At 39.4% G+C, this 23,903-nt stretch overlaps 1 protein-coding gene across 12 annotated transcripts in view; it reads right to left on the reverse strand.

The window, feature by feature from the left end:
* GRXCR1 (glutaredoxin and cysteine rich domain containing 1) overlaps positions 1-23,903 on the reverse strand; it is a 291,367-nt gene that overhangs the window by 230,616 nt on the left and 36,848 nt on the right. Inside the window, exon 4 of one of the 12 annotated variants that reach the window (XR_014143041.1) lies at positions 15,044-15,110. The exons of the other annotated variants lie outside the window; for them this stretch is intronic. The gene's annotated coding sequence lies outside the window, so the exon portion shown is untranslated. The remainder of the gene's footprint in view (positions 1-15,043; positions 15,111-23,903) is intronic. 12 annotated transcript variants of the gene reach the window in all.

Raw genomic sequence — 23,903 nt, forward strand, 5'->3', positions numbered from 1 at the left:
ACTTCCAGCTGACTGTGACTGCTGGTTTCAGAGTGGGTAGCACAACCCAATGTACCCAGGTATCCCAAACATATTGCACGGAGCCAAAAGGACACCGAAGAGGAACCTCTTAAAATTTTCCATTTATTGGCCCTGTATATTTCGGAGGTAGAGAGCAAGAACAGTATGCCTTTTTCTGGTTGTTTAAGGCATTATTTATGGAACTGCGACTTAATGAACACCATATTTCCCAATCATTCCAGTGAGATTTTAGTATCGCCTTATGAACTGGAGCCCCAGGAAGCTCTCTGATATGCCTCTTAATTAGTTTTGCCAATTAGTAGGGAAAATGACCACAAAAAGATTGAAAATACCTAGTAGTTAGAGGAAATACCCAGAACAACCCTGTGGTCTGTCTTTTCCCAGCTTTAATGCACCAGGGAAATCAACTGTTCAACAGTGTGGTGCATGAATTCTGGACTAGATATCTGGGTACAAATCTCACTTCTGACACTTATTATCTATGTAACCTCGGGCAAACCATTTGGCCTTTCTGTATCTCACTTGCTTCTTGAGCAAAATGGTAATGACAGCAGTACTTGCTTCATGGACTTTTATGCAGATTAAATATGTTAATACCTGTAGACTGTTGGGAACAATGTCTGGCACATTCTAAACACAAATGCTAGCCATTATTAGAAATTTGTAATTGAACAGTAAACTATTTTGTTGTGATGTTAAGTGCTGATGTGAACTTTAAACAAGTGTATTTCTTTGTTGGCACGGAGTAGGCAGCAAAGCAGGTGGGCGTACATTCTATCTGATAAAATTCCCAAAAGGCAATCACTGATCTCTCTCTCCAGGGTAGCTCTGCCCACTAGGAAGAGGTTCTCTGACCACACTGATCCTGTCATAATGTTTTGGGAAGCACTCTGCTAAACAGAAGAGCAGTCTAGTGCATACTCAGCTTACCAAGCCAGCCTCCTCCTTTCCCTCGGTTAGCAGGCACAGACTTCTTTTTGCCAGACAGTTGAGACTATAGATCCCAACATCTACTAGAAACCTTCCGTCTCACCCCTTCTACATTAAGGGAGGATGAGAACCAATCTCGTTGTTGTGTTGTAGTTGTTCAACCTGAAAGCACATGTGGATGGGTTTCTTGCTGTTAGGTATAACCAAAGTTACGAGAACCTGAAACATCCGAAAACTAAGAGCCCTCAGCCACCCTCACATACACCTTAAACTATTCTTCTGGTCCAGCCACTCAACAGATGCTTTTATCAGTAACTGCAAAATAGAAAAATAATTTTAGAAAATCCTAATTAAAAGCCACAAATTATAAATCCCACAAGATGAACAAAAAGTTCATGAGGGTGGGGAGGAGCAGGGAAATTACCATGTACTGGAGGAGGTAGGTAAGCAAGAGGAAAGGGACTAAGGTTTAGGAAGATACGACAGTGGAAGCATATGAACTGTGTCTTGAAGAATATGTGACAATTTACAATGTTGTATCTGCCCTGAAAGAAGTAAGGAATAGAGCCATTTCCAACCTTAAAAATAGCTCACTCTAGCAGTGACTATACTAGAATCAACAGTATCATAGGAAGAGAGTGGCACTGAGAGCTTGGAAACAGATTAATCCACTTCCTTGCTCACTGAGCCCTGCACACCTACCTTCTACAGGTCATGAAAGCAAGGGTAAGAGCCTGTGGAAAGAGTACAGATGCATGTTTATTTATCTCATGATAAATGGACATGAGCACAGAACTAGAGTCTGCATGGTTAGAACTAAAAGATGAGAATTTAGATTATAAAAATACTCAAGCGTACAATAGCCTGTCTTTCACAACTTTACACTGAATGATTTTTATTTGCCACTCACATCAGTTGTGACCTTGCATGTCCCACTGTAATTAAATCCCTTTTTAAAAATTTGTCAGTTAACACGATCTGTAGTGCTTAGAGTTAATAGTAACAGAGCTACCAAGAAAGAAACAGTTGCCCCTGACATTCAGGATTGGCAAATACCTAAGTGTGGAGTTATTGCCTATTCCCATGTGTGGTGTACATGTGGATAGGAATGAGTAGAATTCTCAATTATACATTCATTTAGTTATGTGTGCAGCAATGGGATACTTCTAAAGATATAAGAGAGAGATGATATACAGTGCCTAATTCTATGCCCCCTTGCCTGGAAGACTAAAATCTATTTGGGAAGGTAAAACATGTATCTATGAAAGAATAAGTAAGTCACTGTGCAAGATGGTACAAAATTAAATGTCAAAATGAATGCTAGAAGCCATAGTATTACTGAGGGAAACCACTCTGAGCGGAAGCAATAGCAGACCTTGTCACAGGAGGAGGGGCATGGGCTAGAGCTTGAAGAATAGGTATTATTTACATAAAAAATAAAAGAATTCATGGGGTGCCTGGGTAGCTCAGTCAGGTAAAATTTGACTCTTGATCTTAGCGAAGGTCTTGATCTCAGGGTTGTGAGTTTGAGGCCCTGTGTTGGGTTCCATGATGGGCGTGAAGCCTACTTAAAAAAAAAAAAAAAAGATTTAATATGCAGTCCTATTAAATCTCTCTGCAGTCAGAGAGAATACAATTGAGAAAGGCCAACGCAAGCGAGTTATCTCTACAGGTGAGGACGTAAAGAGAGTAATGGAGAAGCCAAAGATAAGGGTCTGATTAAATTATTAGGTGGGTTGGAAAGCCAAACTCGGGAATTTGGGACTTTTCCTATAGTCAAGAAAGAATCACTGACACCTTCCAAGGCAAAGCAGAATATAGAGAATCTAGTTTGGTTTGGTTTGACTTGGTTTGTTTTCTGTAGTCTTGCTTGTTCTAATGAATGGGAACATGAATAACACCAAATATCAAATAAGCCAAAAACCATGTAAATTTGCCTTTGGCTGGCTTTACATGTATGGTTCGATACTTTCTTGAGAGAGTAATTCCTATATATTCTGCTGTAAGAACCTTGAAAATAAAAAGAAAAAAAAGTTTTCCTCCCAATTCATCCCCCTACCTTTTCTGAAAGATCCACCTAGCTCAGGAATTCTATAGGACTAGACATCTCTTGCACCAGAGGAAAATTAGCTAGGCTTTGTTTCAAAAGCCTATGTACAAAGTTCTATCTGATTATCTGAGAAGGAGGGGGTCTGATGGTTCTGTAGAAAGAGAGGGTACAATGTAGGGAGAATTGGTTCACCAAAGAGTGATTGGTGAGGCACTTTGTGGGCAACATAGAGCAGGGCTTCTCATGTTTCACCAGTATTCCTAGGTGTGGCAGGACCTCCTCAAGTTCAGCATGCATAGATACCTTGGACACTGAGTAAAAGGCCCTGATGGTCAAGACTGGAACAGCAGAAGACTTTGGGACTGTGGGTAATGGATCCCCTAACACTTAAGGAGACAAAAAAGCAGCTCAGCCAGTGACCATAGAACTAAGACCAGAGGTAGTCTTCAAATGGGCTTCTTAAAATAGGGAGGATTTCTTAAAATCATTGAAGGTGGTTTTCCCCATAAACTCTGTTGGTGGGGACCATATCAATCAAAGCTGATTTAGAAAAATAAAAGAATATGACATTTGTCACAATTGAGAGCAACAGAGCAAATTTATAACCTTGTTCTATTTCTCTCTTATTCTCTTAAAGTAGCACACTGACTCATTCCTTGAATGAAAATTTTAGTCTGCACCAAATATAATCTTCCTAAAAGCAGAACTGATCAGCCTTGAAGTTGGGTGAGGGACAGAATTTTCCATGAATTGAAGGATGCACGGTGAGTGAGAGGCCAGAACCTCATGCCCCTCCCCACTACTGAAGGTATTATTAGGCAGCTGAGTTTGTGCAAGGGTAATGACACCCAGGCAAATGTGTAACCAGCCATGTATGTTGAATGCCATTAAATTCATCAAGGAAAAATTATTTCCACCATCCTTATGCCAATTTATACTCTAGTATAAACTTTTTTCCAGCTTTACTGAGGTATAATTGACAAATAAAATCATATGTATTTGAATTGTACATGTGATGATTGAGTTAATTAATACATCCATCACCTCGTAGTTAGACCCTTTTCTGTTTAGTGTGGTAAGAATGTGTGAGAGCTCTTCTCTGCAGATTCAAGTATATAATAGAGTATTATTGACTACAGTTACCATGCTGTATATTAGAGCCTTAGAACTTATTTATTTTATACTTTCAAGTTTGTTCTCTTTTTTTAGATTCCACATATAAATGATACCATACAGTATTTGTCTTTCTCTGTCTGGCTTATTTCACTTAGTATAATGCTGTCTAGGTTCATCCATATTGTCACAAATAGCAGGATTTCCTTCTTTTTTTATGGCTTAAAATATCATTTATATCACATTATATATGTGTGTATATGCATATACATATACACACATATATAACACATATATAACATATTTATATATATGTAACATATATCACATTTTCTTTATCCATTCATCTATCGATGGACACCTAGGTTGTATCCATATCTTGGCTATTGTGAATAATGCTGCAATAAGCATGGGAATGCAGACATCTCCTCCGGATACTGATTTTGTTTCCTTTGTATATATACCAAGCAGTGAGATTGCTGAATCATATGGTAGTTCTGTTTTTAATTTTTGAGGAACCTCTATACTGTTTTCCATAGTGGTGGTACCATTCAGGCACAAATTTTGATAATGATATTTAAAATGCTAAGTGCTATGGACTAAATGATTGTGTCCCCCCAAAAAAAGTTATAAATGGAAGCCTTAATCCTCAATGTGATGGTGTTTGGAAGTGGAGCCTAAAGGTTAAGATGAGGCCATTAGAGTAGAGCCCCAGGATGGGATTAATGCCTTTACAAAAAGAGGAAGAAATCAGAGTTCTATCTGTCTCTGCCATGTGAGGACACAGCAAGAAGGCGGGCCATTGCAAACCAAGAAGAGGGTCCTAACCAGACACAGACTCTGCTAGCACTTGATTTTTGACTTCTCAGCTTCCAGAATTGTGAGAAATAAATGTTATTTAAGCCATCCAATCTATGGTATTTTGTTGTAACAGCCCAAACTGAGACAGTAAGTAACTACCTCTAGATGCTTGTTGATTCTTCTCAGGGTCTTTCAGATGTGGTCCCTAATATATAGAGTTTACTTGTATATGGACCAGATAACCCTGTTTATCCTGAGATAATTTCAAAGTAAATTATAGACTATAAAATATTAGGGTATTGTGTTCTATGCATTCTTTTCCAATAATTGTTAATATATGCAAAATTGTTACATTTAACTAGGATAAACATCTATTTTAAAGATGAGAACTGAAAAACAGAAATCTACTAGTTTTGTGATCATTTTAAGCCTCAGATGTTTTATTTATATAATATGATCATTGTGTTAAATACATATGGTAATGAATATAAAGTTCTTTTCTCTGTGTCAGCCATTCAGGAAAAATTCAATCAATTATAATTGCAACATTCCAAATGAAATATAAGTGAATTAAAGACTTTTTAAGCCCTCATTTTACTATCTGAGAGCATTGCCTATCAGCAGTAATCGAATTTCACCCTTAGATAAATGTTTAGAGCTAATTTAAGAATAATTCCTCCAAGAAGCTGAAGTTTAAAAGAAGGTTTTGATTTGCTTGAGATAGCACAGAAAATCTTATTATAGCTAAAGTCTGACAAAGGTCTAATATTGGCCAATAAAACAGAACTAGCACATTTATGAATTAAATCCTCTTTCTGTTTTAGTTAGTATAACTCTACTCAGTGTACCACATCCCAAGAATGTTCCATCCCAGATACCTGTGTTTCTTAGAAGCCATCCCAAGCTTCTGACTATGTCAGCTTATTCATTTCCCTCTGCTCTTTCCATTATCCTCCTTTTGTCTTTATGTCAAGAGATGAATGACATCATTCTAGAGGGTTGCCTGGTGGCCCTATATCTGGCTTTATCCTACCACTACTACTCTCAGTCCTAGCCCAATCCCAGGTTAGTTCCCTAATGATTCACCAGTTAGCAAAAAATCAATGTGTGTCTAGCCCTGGGAACTACAAGTGATAAAATGGAAATGGCAACGTAGAAACCCAAAGGCAAAAGCTCACTTCCAACTCTTGGTACCAGACTCGATTTAAGAAGAATATGCGCAATAATGCCAGCAGACATTGGGAATTTTACAGAGCGTGCTGAGTAATTTTTGGCCTTTCCATAATTTCTGGCATCAACAGTGCATTCAACGGCTATTAAACCATCAATGATTCTTTTTCTCAAATTTCTAAAACTCCAACATCCAAACCTTTTTTTCCTTAGTCTTAGATTAGAAACAGACATTAGAGATTCTAATTCAGTCTCCCAAACAACATCAACTTTTAGAACACTCCCTTCAGGGGCCAGTCAGCTACATTGTTTCAGATCCAGTTATTAGAAAGTCCATAGTTGCATTCAGCTGAAATCTGCCATTCTGTAACTTTCAGGTGCTGATCAGAAAATCAATCCTAAAAGCAAGGTTTTTCAAAATTGGCAAGAATCTTAAGAGTATTCTGTTCTCTAGAATTTCCACAAACAAATTAAATTTCCTTTCATATAAGAGCCCATATGAGTTAGCTTTTGCTGAGTAACAGATCATCCCAAACACACACTTATTATTTCTCATGATTTTGAGGGTCAGCTGGGTAACTCCTCCAGTCTGGCTGGCTCGCCTGTGGCAGAATGGTCTAGAATGGCCTAATTCACATATCTGGCAGTTATTAGGCTGGTGGTTCTAGAGGTGGCCTCAGCTGGGACAGCTGCCACCCTGGGCTTCTTCATAGGATAGTTTCAAGGTAATTAAGATCAATGCTTTTCCAGCCTCTGATGTACCATGGTTGCTAATATCTTTTTGGCCAAAGCAAATCACACAAGTGTACTGGGTTTGACAGTGTCTGCACTAAGATTCAGGTCCTACCCAGAATCACACAATGTGATTTTTTTGGAAATAATGTTATTGTCAATGTTATTAGTCAAGTTAAAGGGAGGTCATCCTGGAGTAGGGTGGGCCTTTAATCCAATACAACATATATCCTTATACGAAGAAATGAAGAGACACAGAAACACAAAGGAAGAACGCCATGTGATGATTCAAAGAGCCAAGGATTGCCAGCAACATCAGAAGCTAAGGGAAAGGCTTGGAATAGAATCTCCCCTAGAGCCTTCAGAAAGAGCATAGCCTTGCCAAAACTTTGACTTCAAACTTCTAACATCCAAACTATAAGAAAATACATTTCTATTGTTTTAAGCTACCCAGTTTGTGGTTGTTTGTTATGCAACCCCAGGAAATGAAATCCCATGGCCAAGCAGAAATTCAAGGGAGGCTTTGGAAGCATGTTCCTGCTTTGTCAGCTCTGTTGTGAGTACCAGCAAGAGAGAAAAGGGTTGGGAATGGCTTTTGGGGATAGTTCTTGAGCAGCCAACCAAGAGTGTCTAGCATACCTCCCAAGAAACACATGATATTTTGAGGCAAACATACTGATGTGGTCACTACCACATGCAGGATTTCTAGAGATGACAATTAGCAAGCAATGTGTTCACCATATAGGATAGGGGATAGAGAATAGTAATTAAGCATGGGGGCTCTGAAAGCAAACCTTCTGGTTTCAAATCCCACCTTATCATTTACCAGGTATATGACCATGGATAAATTACTTAACTTCTCTTGTCTCAGGTCTTCTATCTTAAAAATAAAGATAGTAATTATACCCACGCATAGGGTTGTTAAGATTAAATGTATTGCACTTTTTGCAATGTCTGGTGCATGATAAATTCCCTATGTCCACTTCCACTCAGGAATAAGGTAAGGGCCAAAGATGGGACAAGGAACAACGTTATGGCACATGAGTTTACATTAAAAACCAGGAAGAACACTTAAGAAACAACTAAAAGCGATTACCTACTGTAGGGAAATGAACTTTTTAGTGAATATGTTTTATATATTTGAATTATGTAATAAATATTATCCAGTCAAAAAAATGTTTAAAGTCCCCATTATGTATTTAAGTCAATTATATTTATTATTTCACAAATAATTATAAGGAAAATATTTTCCAAAATGTTAACAATGGCTGTCTTTGGGTGACTGAGTAAAGGACTTTATGTATTTTTACTTTTCTGGAACTCTTTTGTGGTAAACAGGATAATCCCCCCCCAAAAGAAAGATATCTGTGTCCTAATCTCCAGAATCCATAAATAGGTTACAGAGCAAAGAGGAATTAAGGTTGCAGATGGAATGCAGGTGGCTAATAGTTGGCCCTTAGAGAGATTATCCCAGATAATCTGGGTGGACCCAATATAGTCATGAGTCCTTAAATGTGGAAGAGAGAAGCAGAAGAGACAGAGCCAGAGTGATGCCGTATGAGAAACACTCGAGTGGCCACTGCTGATGGGGCGAGGTGGAAAGGGACCATGCACCAAGGCTGCCTGCAGCTGATAGAAGCTGTAAATGGCAAGGAAATGGATTCTGCCCTGGAAGCTTCAGAAAGGAATATAGCCCTCCCAGCTCTTTGATTTTTACCCAATTAGCCCCATATCAGAGCTCTGATGGCCAGAGTTTAAAATTGTTAAGTTTGTGGGGCGCCTGGGTGGCTCAGTTGGTTAAGTGACTGCCTTCAGTTCAGGTCATGATCCTGGAGTCCCGGGATCGAGTCCCAGGATCGAGTCCCAGGATGGAGTCCCAGGATTGATTCCCGTGTAGCACTCCCTGCTCCGCGGGGAGTCTGCTTCTACCTCTGACCCTGCCCCTTCTCAGGTGCGCGCTCTCTCGCTCTCTCTCAAACAAATAAATAAATAAAATCTTAAAAAAAATAAGATAAGGGCGCCTGGGTGGCTCAGTTGGTTGAGCGACTGCCTTCGGCTCGGGTCACGATCCCGGGGTCCTGGGATCGAGTCCCGCATCGGGCTCCTGGCTCAGCGGGAGGCCTGCTTCTCCCTCTCCCACTCCCCCTGCTTGTGTTCCTGCTCTCGCTGTCTCTGTCTCTGTCAAATAAATAAATAAAATCTTTAAAAAAAAAAAAGAAAAAAAAAAAGAAGATAAAATAAATAGTAAGTTTGTGCTGTTTTAAGCTGCTAAATTTATGGTAATTTGTAACAATAGGATACTTAATACATTCCTCATGCATTAAATAATGACAATGTACATATTATTTTAACAATCAGGAAAAAATAACATAAAAAATGTATATATACATACAAACCTGAAATGTGACCAGAGCACTAGATGACATTTGCTTGTGTATTGGAGATGCATCCCTGAGATGACAGGCACCATTAACTTGTCATTATTCAGAGACTCAGCCCCAGGGCTCACAGGCGGTCTCCAAAAGGCACAAAGAGGCAAAGTGTGTGCTTGCACACTTCTGGCCTTGTTATTTTTCAGTCTCCTCATTCCCTAGCTGTTCACCTACTGTGCCACAGGCAGCAAGCATCCCATATATACCTAGCCTTCAGCAGAAGTGCAGATTTTACAAGAAATAATAAAATCAAACTATAAAAAGGAAAGACATATCAAAAAGATATGCACCAATACAACATCATTGTTTGAACACAGGAAATGTTCTGAGAGACCCGAGAGAAATCTCTTTCTAATGTGATGCACCAAGTTTTCCAGAGAACAGAAAATTGCCTGTTATAAATGCATTGTCATGATGACAATTGGAAAAAGAATGAAACTGGACCAAATTCCTTTGTAGTTCATTGTACCTTTGAAACCTAGAGTCCTAAAAAACCTGTACATTGTAGTAGCTTGATGTTTTCTAAAGATAGGAAATAAAAGCAGTTGGAAAATCTTCTTTAAAGAACAGAAGCTAAGTCATTCTTATAAGAAAAGTGTAACTCAAGCTTTTTCTTAAATTGTATATTTCCTTCTTGATTATGAAAGTAATATATGCTCACTATAGAAAATTCAGAGAATACAGAAACATACCTAGTAAAAATATTAATCATTCATATTCAGAGGAAACCACTGCTAAAATTTTTGCTATATTTTCTCCCATTTTATAGGCTTTTTTCATACTAAAGGTGTAATTGTATATAATATATACAATTTCTAGCTTCCTTCTATTAACATTAAAACAGTAGCCTTTAACTCAGAATGTAAAATTATATAGCCATAATTTTTATATTGTATAACTTTTACATTTGCATCCATTATGTGGCTATACCAAAATATATGTACTTTCGCTAGTGTTGAATAATTAGGTTGTTTCTAACCGTTCACCATTTATAAATAATGCTGCAACAAATAGCTTTATAGTTTTTTCTACATTAAGGATTATTTCTTTAGGATCAAGAAGTGGAATAAAATAATTCAGAAGTGGAATAGCTGAACTGGAATGTAAGAATATTTTTGAAAATTTAATATAGATTGCTAAAATTCTTCCTAAACATAGAAAGATAGATAGATATCCTCAAGCAAAGCTTGAGATAGTCTGTATCACCAACTCTTGCAAGTACTGGGTATTATTATTATTACTTTTTTTTTTCAATTCCTTGATTTTTTTATTTTAAAGCCATCATACTGAAATCCAGGGATATTGGTTCACTAATTTGAGCATAATGAAAAGTTAACAATTTTAAGTTATGACAAATGGATCAAAAGTAGATATAATTTGTCTTTTCAGGTCCCTCTGCCTAGAGCTGAAACAGATCTGGGGTCACACTACATTGGATTTATACCCCATCTTCACCATTTCTTAGCTAAGTAATCTTGGGCAGATACGTCTCTAACCCTCAATATTCTGATCTCTAAAATGGAAGAGAAAATAAAAATTTACTCCAAAACATAGTGTTATGATGAGGACTTAGTGAGATAATCCTTGTAGAATGCTTACTGTAATATCTACCACATGGTAAATAATCAGTGGTAGCTCTCATTATCATGATTACAGTTAAAGTACCATTGCACCTATTAGTGATGTATTTAGATCCTTCCTGCAAAACACATCTAAGTCCTGCCTTATCTGAAACCTCAGACTCCTCATACAGAATGTCATCTTGGGAGATGGGCTTTGTGCAATTTACTTGTCATGTACTGCATACCACCATTATAATCATCCCTTTGTTCCCCACCACCCCAACAATTCTACCCATTATTCAGTACACATCATGGTAAGTGTACTCTTAATCACCTTTGTCTGTTTCACCCATTTCCCCACCAACCTTCCCTCTGGCAACCACAGTTTGTTCTCTGTATTTGAGTCTCCCTTTTTTTGTTGTTGTCCATTTGTTTCTTAAATCCCACATATTAGTGAAATCACATGGTATTTGTCTTTCTCTGTCTGACTTATTCCCCTTAACTTTATACCTTCTAAGTCCATCCATGTTGTGGCGAATGGCAAGATCTCATTCTTTTCATGGCTGAGTTATATTCCATTGTGTGTGTGTGTGTGTGTGTGTGTGTGTGTGTGTGTGTGTCTATACCACCTCTTTTTTATCCCTTCATCTACTGATAGACACTTAGGTTGCTTCTATATCTTGATTATTATAAATAATGCTACAATAAACATAGGGATGCATATATCTTTTTGAATTAATGTCTTTGTTTTCTTTGGGTAAATACCTAGTTGTGGAATTAAGGGATGGTATGATCATTCTATTTTTAATTTTTTTTTAAAGATTTTATTTATTTGACACAGAGAGAGAGACATAGCAAGTGAGGGAACACAAGCAAGGGGTGTGGGAGAGGGAGAAGCAGGCTTCCCGCCGAGCAGGGAGCCTGATGCGGGGCCCGATCCCAGGACCCTGGGATCATGACCTCAGCCGAAGGCAGACGCTTAACGACTGAGCCACCCAGGCGCCCCCTATTTTTAATTTTTTGAGGAACCTCCATACTGTTTTTTATGGTGGCTGCACCAATTTGCATTCCCACTAGTAGTGCATGAGGGTTCTTTTTTCTCCACATCCTCACCAACACTTATTATTTCTTGTCTTTTTTATTCCAACCATTCTGACAGGTGTAAGGTGATATCTCATTGTGGTTTTGATTTGCATTTCCCTGATGATTAGTGATGTTGAGCATCTTTTCATATGTCTGTTGGTCATCTATAGGTCTTCCTTAGAAAAATGTCTATTCAGGTCCTCACACATTTTTAGTGGAATTATTTATTTTTTTGGTATTGAGTTGTATAAGTTCTTTATTTACTTTGGATATGAATCCCTTATCAGATGTATCATTTGCAACTACCTTCTGCCATTCAAGAGGTTGCCTTTGCATTTTACTGATGGTTTTATGACTTTTAAATCTTCGTCAATCTGATGAACAGAAAATAATATTTTATATTTATTTAAATTTATTTTTTAGTTAGGTTAAACACTTTGTTCACTTTAATGTCCTGTTTTGTAAAATTTCTAGTTGGAACATTTGTTGATTTGTTTTGGGGGGTTAATTTAGAGTTTACAGCAGAGGCAGGGGAGATACTGAGTGAATGACAAAAATGAACAGTTTACTATGTCAGTTTCAGGTCAGATATACCCAGGGAGCATCTTCTCTGACAAACAAGTAATACCAACCGCATAAAATCTGAGAGACCCTGATCTCTGCCTCCAGAGAAGCCCTTCCAAATATCACCCCCAACTCAATGTTTGCACTCACAAAAAATGCCTAGTGAATGGTAAGAAATAAATCACTGTCGATACTTCCTTAAAAATTCCTACTTTCAAGAGCAAGTTGGTGGTTCTGAAGAAGTCCATTTATATCGTATCTAGGCAATCTCTAACAGAAAATGGAGGGAGGCAGAGCAGAGCCAAGTACATGCTGTAGTGATGACACTATTCCCTAGTCTAGTGGATATCCATGGAGATAATTCTCTTTAAAAGAGAGAGGGTCCCTAAGAGCTACCATTGTGAGATGAAGAACTGATTGAGCTTCACCAGTTATTTATTCTCAAGAATATGAATCACAAATGGTTTGTACTAATGATCTTTTTAAGTGGCTTCATGTAATTTTCATTGAATACTTTATATATAGACTCTTCACCCTGTTATCAGCATGGTTTGACTTAAAGTGACAGGGAAAAAAGGACAAAGTAACAAGCATACTAGGTTTGTCTGTTTGTTTGTTTGTTTGTTTTGGTTGCTTGTTTTTGCTTGGGAGCAGTTAAATAAAGGCAAATGGATGATTTCATAAAAATGAAACTCAACATGGTATTATAGTTTTGTGGCGGTGGGGCCAGGCCGGGGGTGACATGGAGAGTTTTGGTGGCTCTCCAGGTCCAAATCTCATCCACTTAAGAATTAAAAGAAAAAAAAAGTATGTATGTTATGAAAAAAGAGAGAACGTCCCTTATTGAGCAAGATATGCTATTGGTAGTTTTATATGATATCTATTCCCAGAGACTTCCATTGCCTGCTTAGAATATTATATAAGCAACAAAATAGTACTTCACTTTTAGAACCCTTTAAAAAAAAAACCTAAAGATTTGTGTAAGACAGAAGCCATGTAGATTACTTAGGATTACTTTGGTTTCATCTAAAACAGAACCCCACTAAAAATGCTTAAACAATAAGGTATTGTTATCTCAAAAATAAGTAGCAAATTACACTGGTCCAGGGTGATTAATTTAGTGGGTCAACAATGATGGGACTCTAGGTGTCATTTCTGACTTTTAGAGCTATCCTCTTAAGGTTTTCAGATAGCTGTCATAACTCCAAATATTATGTTCTCACACAACAATGGCCAATATGACATTTTATTGGGAAAGTATTTCCCAGAAACCCACAGCAGAAATCACCTACAATGGACTGATTGGTCAGAACTGGTCACAAACCCCACCCTAAACTATTAGTAAAGGGGAGCAGGATTATTCTAATTGTCTTAAGCCAGTCATAATTTGCTCCTGGGCTGGACTTACTGCTCCCCAAACACCTTGACAAAATCCAGGTTCTGTTGGCAAGGAAATAGCAGTGGAATGGTTGATGTGTTAGCAACCAAGCGTCTACCCCCTCATGTCTTATTCAATTTATATTTCCCCAGAATCTAGTGAAGTACAAAGCAAATATCTGCAGACTAATAAATTAGAACAAATATTGGAATACCTTTGTAAAATATCACTGGCACATTACATGTACTAAGATGACTCAAGAACTATGAAATATTATCCTATTTTGTAGACTACTAAAAGGCAACACTCAACAAAATAAATTTGTAATTATTTCTTTGAATGAAGAAACACCTTGAATTTGATAGTGTTAGGAGGAGGAGGAGGGTCAGTAAAGTATCTTCCAGACAGAGAAGGCACTTTAAGACCCCAAAACAAAGCAAGCCATTCCATACCATTTACACTGGTTTTATTTTAGGGTAACTTACTGATAGGGAGGATTGGGCAGACACTGGATCCAGGCACTACACACCCATCCTCTGCCCCCATTCTTCACAGCTCTTCTCTACCCAGTCCAGACCTCAATCCCAAGCTTTTATGGAACAAGGGGCATGGTGGTGAGGTCACAGGGTAGTTATCTAAAGTGGATCTTTGGGGCCCCTGGGGGGCTGAGTCGGTTAAGCTTCTGCCTTCAGCTCAGGTCATGATCCCAGGGTCCTGGGATAGAGCCCCAGGTCAGGCTCCCCGCTCAGTGGGGAGTCTGTTTCTCCCTCTGTGCCCCACCCCCCTGCTTGTGCTCTCTCTCTCCCTCTCTCAAATAAATAAATAAAATCTTAAAAAAAAATAAAGTGGATCTTTGCATCAGTCATTCCTACTCGTTATCTAAAGTAGAGCCTTCTGGGTGCAACTTTAGGGAAGATCAGAACAAGCCTTCTTGAACTCCAGTCAGGGCATACATTAACCTCTGTGGGGCCTGGAACAGGGAGCCCTAGGGAAGTGATTGCATGGGCATGAGCAAGATGGAGGGCCAAAGATGGAGTCAGTGTTGGCAGCACTCCTACAGATGGCATCAGAAATCTTTGAGATTTAAACACACACACACACACACACCCCCAACAGACTGTACTGGTTTGACAAATTTGGGGAGATTAGGTTGGAGGAAACATAAGGAAAATATTCGAAATTGTGCCACACAACTTCTACCAATTACCTTTAAACTGGCATGAACATTGATGCTGCTTTTCTATTTTCATATAATGAAGCTACCCAAATAGCACCTAATTAATGGGAAAAAAAAAAAAAAAGATGATTAGGTTCATTACCTATTCAGTTGGCTCCCCTCTCGATGCTCCCATCATCATGTGCGGGGCCATTTATCACCTTATACCACAATTGATACTATACATCATCCTCCTTCCCTCTTCCTTGAGGACAGAGACAGGTCATGTTCAGCTCTGTATTCCCAGTAGCATGTAGTAGATACTCTGTAAAATATTTGCCCAGGACTGAGTCACCAATGTCTACTAAGTAACTCGTTCTGCCATTTTGTCTCAGTGATTGAGTGAGTATTTCTCAGCTCCAAACCCAACCTTTTAATCTTCCTCTTTTGCCACCTGGCCTTGGCTCTGCAGAGAGGGACAGTAGGCGAGGAGGCTGCAAGGTTGGGGGAGGAGGAAGAACAGACCTGCTCTTTCTGTTCTGCTTTCTATTCCTCTGAGCAGTTCTTTCTTGTGGCAGCAGCTGAACCCAACAGGCAGTTTTCCCAACACGTGAAGAACCAGTTTCAAGTCCCATCCTGTCCCCAGCACCGGGCAGGCCAGCACCTCTTCCTCAAGCTCTGAGACACCAGCTGAGCAGAACCGCTCCTCAGAGGGCTGAGCTCCAGTGTCTTCTACATGTTAGAAATTCCAGCCTCACTCCTTTGTACCTTCAACCCTAGCTGCTTTTGGCAATTGCTCCCTCCAGAACACCTTAAAATCCTCTTTTGGCCCTTTCGGTTGCCTAGTTCACAAACTTACACCTAGTTAACAATTTTTTATATTGAATTTCGGTGTTCCAATTCCTTGGTCCCTGACTGATACAATTGGAAGTTCCCCCATTTTACTAATCCATGGTATTAAACATATACACCACAGAGCTAATACACTGGTGCCTCATTCTGGGAAAATACTGCTTTATATTATTTTTGAGGAACTCAGGAGCTTAGTGGTCCTGGGGAGAGGGGTGGAAAGGACCACATACGGGGACCCTAGGCCTTTTCACTATTACTCTAAATTGGCCCAAATTTGCATCAGCAAAGCAAAATCCCTACAGTCACCTGGGGCCTTTCCTGAAAAAGGTGATTTAGCAACCACCTATCCTTACATAAACATGCCCCTTGGGGATTCTCACTCCTCCCAAACCAAGTGCTTTCCATTCATCCATTCATCACAATTCTCTCCCTCTGGCTCCAATTCCAGTGTTTTACCATCCCCGTGTGTTTGGTGCCCCAGGAATTTACTCAGTTTCTCTGCTCCCCTGATGTAGCCCTGCAGACAAGGCATATGAGAGAAACTGTTCTGCACAAAGTAGAAAATCACGTTTTAATATTTCTGAGGATTTTACCTAAAAAGGACCTTCTACAAACACCACATTGGATTATAATAACGAACACTGAGCACTAGGCTTGTATGCAAGCAATAAGCGCAGGCTATCTTATATAACACAATAATGAGGAAGATACTGTCTTCATCCTCACTTTTTGGATAAGGAAGCTGAGGCATACAGAGGTTATGTGACTTGCTCATTTTACTTTACATCAGGAGCTAATCCCAAGCCATCTGACTTTTAATCTTTCTACTATAGACGGATTCTCACACCAGACCTTGACAGTGAGTAGCGCTGACCTAGTGTCCTCACAATTCTCTGGAAAGCAAATGCAATCCAAGGCTTCTGTTTCTGTAATTGTTTTGGTTCAACACTTTCAGGCATGGCCTGTGAGTACAAAACAAGTCGGAAAATGAAATGCTTTGAAGAGAACTTTGTTTGGCAACAGCGTAAGAATGGACTTTTAAATTAGACCCACACAATTTGGCTTTAACCAGCTAGGTTCTTGGGATATTTATGACAGACTTTTATGACATAGTGCCAATTCGTAAGGAGACTGACACAAGATGAGACAAATAAAACAAGTAATTGCACATGGCAAAAACAGAAAGTGCAGTAGAGTCAATGATGGACACATCCCTAAGGGCTGCACACATGAACACTTCACGGAAGATCCAAGGCTGGAAGTTGCCCATTAACCGATATAAATTATTAAAGATTTTGTTATTTTATTTATTCATTCACTCACTCATTTATTTTTGGAAAAGAGAGAGAGAGCAGGGGGAGGGGCAGAGAGAGAGGGAGAGAATCTCCAGCAGACTCCCCGCTAAGCACGGAGCCCAACTCAGGGCTCAATTCCATGACCCTGAGATCATGACCTGAGCCAAAACCCAAGAGTCAGACACTCAACTGACTGAGCCACCCAGGTGCCCCTAACTGATATAAGTTATTATCTAATATAAGAAGGTGAATAAGTGGAGAGTCAAAGTTGCTTAACTTGTATCAAGTTGTACTTCGAGGGCAGAATTTTACCTGAGTCTGTCTTTAGAAGGACAACAAAAAATAAAGAATTGAGGCAATAATCTGACACTGTCAGGGAGTAGTCTGGAGATTTATTATCTAGGAATGTTACAGGGGATGTTTGCCAGAACCTTAAAGATGGGCCAAATTGTATATTGATTTTTCAACTTCCTTCAATTTACTTCCATAGACAGTGTTTCTAAGCAACGTTAAAATCACACCATCTGAAAGAATATTTTGATCTACATAGCCCAAAGAGTTCACAAGCAGAGTAGTACGAAATAGAAGGTGTTTAAGTACGCGTGTACGAAATGTGTGTGTGTTTGTGTGTGTGTGTGTGTGTGCGCGCGCGCGCGCAGGTCCTGGCCCTCTGCCCACAGATCAATTCCCTCTCTGTTGTATATAGCAATGGGGCTAACTCCTTAAGGCTACATTTCCCAGGCTCCCCTGTCAACTGGCTGCCTGCGGAGGGCAGCGAAGGAGAGGCACGAGAGAGATGGGAGGGCTGGGGCAGGGGGAAGCCAGGGTATTTCTCTCCCTGCCTCTCCACCTCAGTATCTCTGTAGCTTCTGTTCCTCCTACGCAGACCTACCAGGGTCCCGGCTTCTGCTGGGTATTCCAGCCCCTAGGTCAGGTAAGAGCACCACCTCCCTTTGTTGAAAGAAGGTAATATCTTCCTGCTGCTAAGAATCTCTGAGTTAGCTCACCATTCCCCCGTTGGGCCTCTCAACTCCTTCCTGACCTGAGTAAATGAAATGTTCTCTGTTAAAAACATCAGAAGTAGTTTCTGTGTTACTGAACAGTGATATGGAGGGGAAGGCTTTTCTTTTTCCTATTATTCCCTACCACATGGGAGGAGCTCGTCATGAGAGAATCCTGGCTTCTCTCTGTCCTGTACCCACTCACCCACTGACAGAGGAGGAAATGAATTTAACGATGAGTGTGCAAGGAGATCCCAGCCCCTCCCCTTCCCCTTTCCTCTGGACCCCCTTTCCTCTGGCTCTCAGCCCACCCTCACTCAGCCCTGTGTTCTGCTCTGTTCTCAGCCCTATGGTGAGAGGGTCTGGCCCAAAAGAGGATTCTTGCAGGTTTCCAGAGCTGCCTACGGCTGGGGAAATCTGCCTAATTTTAAATTTCTGGATTAGGGAGCCCGAGTGCCTACAGATGCAAGCACATTGTGCTACATCAACATTATCAGTGTTAGAGGAAATATTTTCATTCTCTCATCTCTACTACTCTCACTTCTTATATCTCAATTAGTTCAAAACCCAAACAGGGAAGAGGGTTCTCATGAGGACTCCTCAGAAACCCAGAAACCCATATATGTATAATATTCTAATTAATTGTATCCCTAAGTCACTAAGTCAATTACAAATGTAAGCAGACCCTACAGCTTGCATTGTGCCAAGAATTATTCTAAGTGTTTTACATATAACTCATTTAATCCTCAAGCCAATATAATATGTATTATGAAAGTTCCTATTTTACAGCCAAGGAAACTGAAACACAGAGATGTTCTATAACCTGCCCAAGGTCACACAAATAATGAGTGGTAGAATCTATAATCACACTCCAAAAGTTGGGCAGTAGAATCTGCACCCTGAAGTACCATGCTAGGCTGCCTACATTCACACTCGAACAAATGATTCTGCACTTCATTTAATGTGATTTCATTTTCAGTCCTAGATATATTATTTTCAAATCCCTCATGTAAGCCAGCATACAGTCTCAGTTTTTGCCTGCCTCAACTTTGACATAAAACTCATTATTTTTCTCTCCAAAAGGAATCCATTTCCCCTAAAGACATTACCAAGCAATGTAGATTTTACCAAAAATTTCATATAAGAAATGGAAGAAGGGCCTTTGCATCAAATACCTGATGACAAACTACAGTGTTTTATGCAATGGATGCATTCCTAAAGACTCCGACCATTCTACTCTGGCAACTTGGAAGAGAATTATTCCATAGAAATAAATGTAAAATCAGATTATATATCTTTAAAAAAAATTTTTGACAGGAGAGGCTATTTTTAGTTCTTTCAAATTTGAGTAGTTCAAAATTACATAAAATAAATAAAAGGTATATATTGAGGCTTTCTCAATAAGAATAGAGAGTTTTCTTCTCCATCCTTCTACCACAGAGCCAGCTAACTCTTGCCTCCAGTCCCCTATAATCTTAGCATCCACCCACTCAACACACACAAGCTTGCATCCTTTATTATACTCTGCAATTTACTCTTGCTTCTGCCTCCAGACTTGCTTACCTAAACTCCCACCATATGAGGTTCAACAAACAAAGATCTCCCCAGGGCCCACTCTACTTAGAAAAGGGAAAGACGTGGATAGAAGTAAACAGATAAATACAGGGTTGTATTGGATCCAGTTTACACCAGCTTGCAAGGCCAATTGCTAAATTCTCAGGAATTTTGCAAGGGTTCTTAAATTCAATCATTATTAAAAACCAAGTTACATAAACTTACAATTAAATAAATTGCACTAAAACAAAGGAAATCATCAAAACTGACCCTTCCTAGTTATTTTGCCATATTTTACCATTATGTATGATCTTGAAGTTATTTACATTTATTGTATCTTTATGGTGAAAATATTACAGAAACGTGTTCTACTGTGCATTACTTCTGGGTTCAATGACATCATATTGGTAGCTTGAAATGAGCCATGGTGGAGTACTGATGCCTCAGGAATTGGCAAAATTTAGAAACTAGACATTATTCTCTCCTGGAGAGCCTACTGCTAAACATTTAGCACACCACTAGGTAGTTGGCTGATAGATAAAACTCGGTACATAGATGCATACATTTATACATACATACATACGTAGATATATAGACAGATCAACTCTATTTTTCTTACAAAACACCTCTACATTTTCTTTAAGAAAAATTCTTATAAATTTCAGCTAAACTACTACATTTTATATGTTTCCCATTGGAATATAGAGCACATGGTTTCATACAGGACACAAAAAGTAAAACTCAAGCAGTCCCCCTTTCATATAAACAGACAATAGCGAAGAGAACTAACAGTATGAACCATGGAGATCTGGCACAAAAATCTCTTTGAAGAGTTTGGGGGAAAATGCTGAGCCAGCACAAGTCCCAGGGAGCACATTTATATATTCTCAATTATAGGTGGTCAGCATAAACATTCTCCAATAGGAGGGTGCACTTAGAAACCTCCTCTCTAAATAAGAAAAATGATATTTTAAATTGCAACAAAGGGTAACCAATTTCTGTGTAAGAGAGCAAAAGCAAGCAAATTTGCAAAACTCATCAACTGAAAACTGGGGGCTGATTTTGTGGGGCAATCCTCTCCAGTGCCAACCGAAATAGACAAAATCATTTTTAAAAAATGTAACGACACTGCATATCTCTTGGTTTTAATGACAACATACAGCAGTAACTACAGCTGGAGACTCCAAGGAACAGAGGCAGCCCTCCTTCATGCCTTATTCCAGGCAGTCTGTATCTTCCACAAGAATATTTGCAAATAAAAAATAACTTTTTATACAGAACTTTAAAATGTTACCTGTTAGGACTGTAGTTACAAACATTAAAATAAACATAGGGTAGAAGCAATCAAATACAACTATTTACAACGTTCAACTAACCGTTCTCGTCACCAGGGAGATCCACCTTGCAGATATTTACCCTGTCATGGGAGAGGCACAGCTAAGTGTAAGCTGGATAACCTGCCTAACCAGTTTGGAGTAAAAATATAGTTACTCCTTTAATAATCCAATTACTCCATGCCTAAATTACCTGAGCTCTTTCTCCAACAGAAATGGGGAGGCGGGGAGGGGTGTTAGTCAGTTTAAGGAAGACCACTTGATGTTTACAAGACAAAATTGGAGAGTTTGATCAGGACACCATGAGCCTCAATTTATAATTTTCGTTACTTCTGTTGCTAATGAAATTGAAAATGCGTCCTGGCCTCTGGTCTCTAGATCCTAAGTCATCCTCCTGGGCCAGATCCTTACCAGAGGCTGCAATGCTACCTTCTGCTTGGGCTCCCAAGGTTTTATCTCCTTTAGTTTGTACTCAGAAGCCCACCATGGATGCGGGTCAGGAGCCAACCCAGGATGTAGGTCATAGAGATTTCCAGCACCAACTCAAGCTCTGTCAGAAACAATCAAACCCCACAAATAGGGAAAATGGTGGTGAATCAGGACCATCTTCCTCACAGTAAGCTCCCCATTCAGGTCCTTCATAAGCTTTAGTGACAGAGGGCCATTAAATCCATCAGAACCTTCTCAATCTATCAGAAAAGTTACCCCAGTAAACCTTGGAAGGAAAGAAGATGGTACCTGAACATGTCTTCTAGGGTATTCTTTGGCCCTCTGCAAACATACCTAAATCTTCCCCCAGGGATTAGTTCTGCATGTTAAAGAGTCCTAGAAGGCTGGGGGTTAGATACTGTCCATGCTGTAGGTACAAACTCACATCTCAGTTATACAACTAAGAGGGAATGCTTAAGTTATTCTCCCAGAACTAAGAAAATCTGCTGTGAGGTCGGTCATATTCTGTGTCTACAAAGACAGATGGGCTATGTCGGTCCCCTTAAAATGTACAGTCTCACCAGATATACTGCGTCTTAAATAATTTAGAAAGTAACCTGGGCTGTGATAAATGCGTACACAAATTCAATAGGAGCGCAGAGTACAGGGCAATTAAGTTTGACTTCATAGATAAGGAGAGCTTTCCAGAGCCAATGATATTTGATCTGGGAATTAAAGTGCGGATTATGAAAATAGAGTGAGGTGTTTATGGACAAAACAGCCCAATGGAAAAGCACGTTTAAATATTTCAAAGTAAAGGTGAGCCATTTACCAGGGTGACAGAAACACAGGGCTTGTGGGTGGCCAGGAATGAAGGGAGCTGAAAAGGTAAAGTCAGAAGGAGACCCATCTTTTGCTCAGCTTTGAATAGCCCAGTAATGAGTTTGAACGCTATTCTGAAGACAACGGGAAGCCACCCAAGGATTAAGAGCAGAACGAGTAATATGTTTGTATCTGTAATCTAGAGAGATAACTGGTACCTATGCAGAAGGTGGACACACGGGAGGCTGCAGGCAAGAACCTGAAGCTGTTCTCAACGTTCAGGGGAGAGGTGGCAGAGCCCTGAGAGGAGAGGCAGTGGCAACCAAAGGGAAAAAATGATTCTAGTTTTCTGGACAGAGTTAGAAAACACTAGGGAATAGTTGTATGTAGGGTGAAATGCAGAGAGAAAAGTCAGAAATGGCGCTGGGCTTTGTAGTGAGGGAGACTGGATGAGAGCGAAGCCATTAACTGCACTAGGAACCATTAGAAGAGAGCTGTAATAGGGCTACCAATAATGGGTTTCTTCTGGATGTATTGAGTTTGAAGTGCCTGCAGGACAGTCATGTGGAAAAGCACTTTCTGAAATCATTTTTTTAAAAAAAAAAAAATGCTTTTATTGGTCTCTCGGCACAAAATGGTAATAACTGCTGTAAGGACATCCCAAACACTACAACAAAATTTCTCATCACATAAAAATATTCTGCTACAAAAATATTTCTGGCACCAATAAGACAGAAAAGATAGGTTGAAAATACATATTATAGTTTGTGTATTTACATAATATATAAGATACTACAAATTGATGCAAATGAAAAAGATTATTTAATAAACAGCAGGGATTCACTACTGGCTATTTGGGAAAAATGTATGGACTTAGAGCCTTACCTCATTCCATACACTAAATTAAATTAAAGAAAAAAATAAAATGGAAGACAATGAAGATACCTATGCAATTCTGAACGTCAGGATGGTAAATATCTTATACACTTAGAAACAGTAAAAAGAAAATCACAATGTTTATGATTAATAAACTGAACTATGTATGCATTTTATATCTTTCAATAAGAAGAATAAAAATTAAGTTCTTATTAAATTCTTCAATAAGAATTCAAAAGACTGGGGCGCCTGGGTGGCTCAGTCGGTTAAGCGTCTGCCTTCGGCTCAGGTCATGATCCCAGGGTCCTGGGATCGAGCCCCGCATTGGGCTCCCTGCTCAGTGGGAGGCCTGCTTCTCCCTCTCCCACTCCCCCTGCTTGTGTTCCCTCTCTCACTGTGTCTCTGTCAAATAAATAATATCTTTGAAAAAAAAAAGAATTCAAAAGACTTAGAACATACTGAAATTTTTAAGTAATGAATATGACAGAAGAAAAATTAGCATTACTTAAATATAAATACCTAATATGATCCCTTAAGAAAAAAACAAAGTGGGGCGCCTGGGTGGCTCAGTCGTTAAGCGTCTGCCTTCGGCTCAGGTCATGATCCCAGGGTCCTGGGATCGAGTCCCACATCGGGCTCCCTGCTCGGCGGGAAGCCTGCTTCTCCCTCTCCCACTCCCCCTGCTTGTGTTCCTGCTCTCGCTATCTCTCTCTCTGTCAAATAAATAAATAAAATCTTTAAAAAAAAA

The sequence above is a fragment of the Leptonychotes weddellii genome, chromosome 2 (genome assembly GCF_054177405.1).
Source record: "Leptonychotes weddellii isolate Sample4059 chromosome 2, ASM5417740v2, whole genome shotgun sequence".
NCBI lineage: Eukaryota > Metazoa > Chordata > Mammalia > Carnivora > Phocidae > Leptonychotes > Leptonychotes weddellii.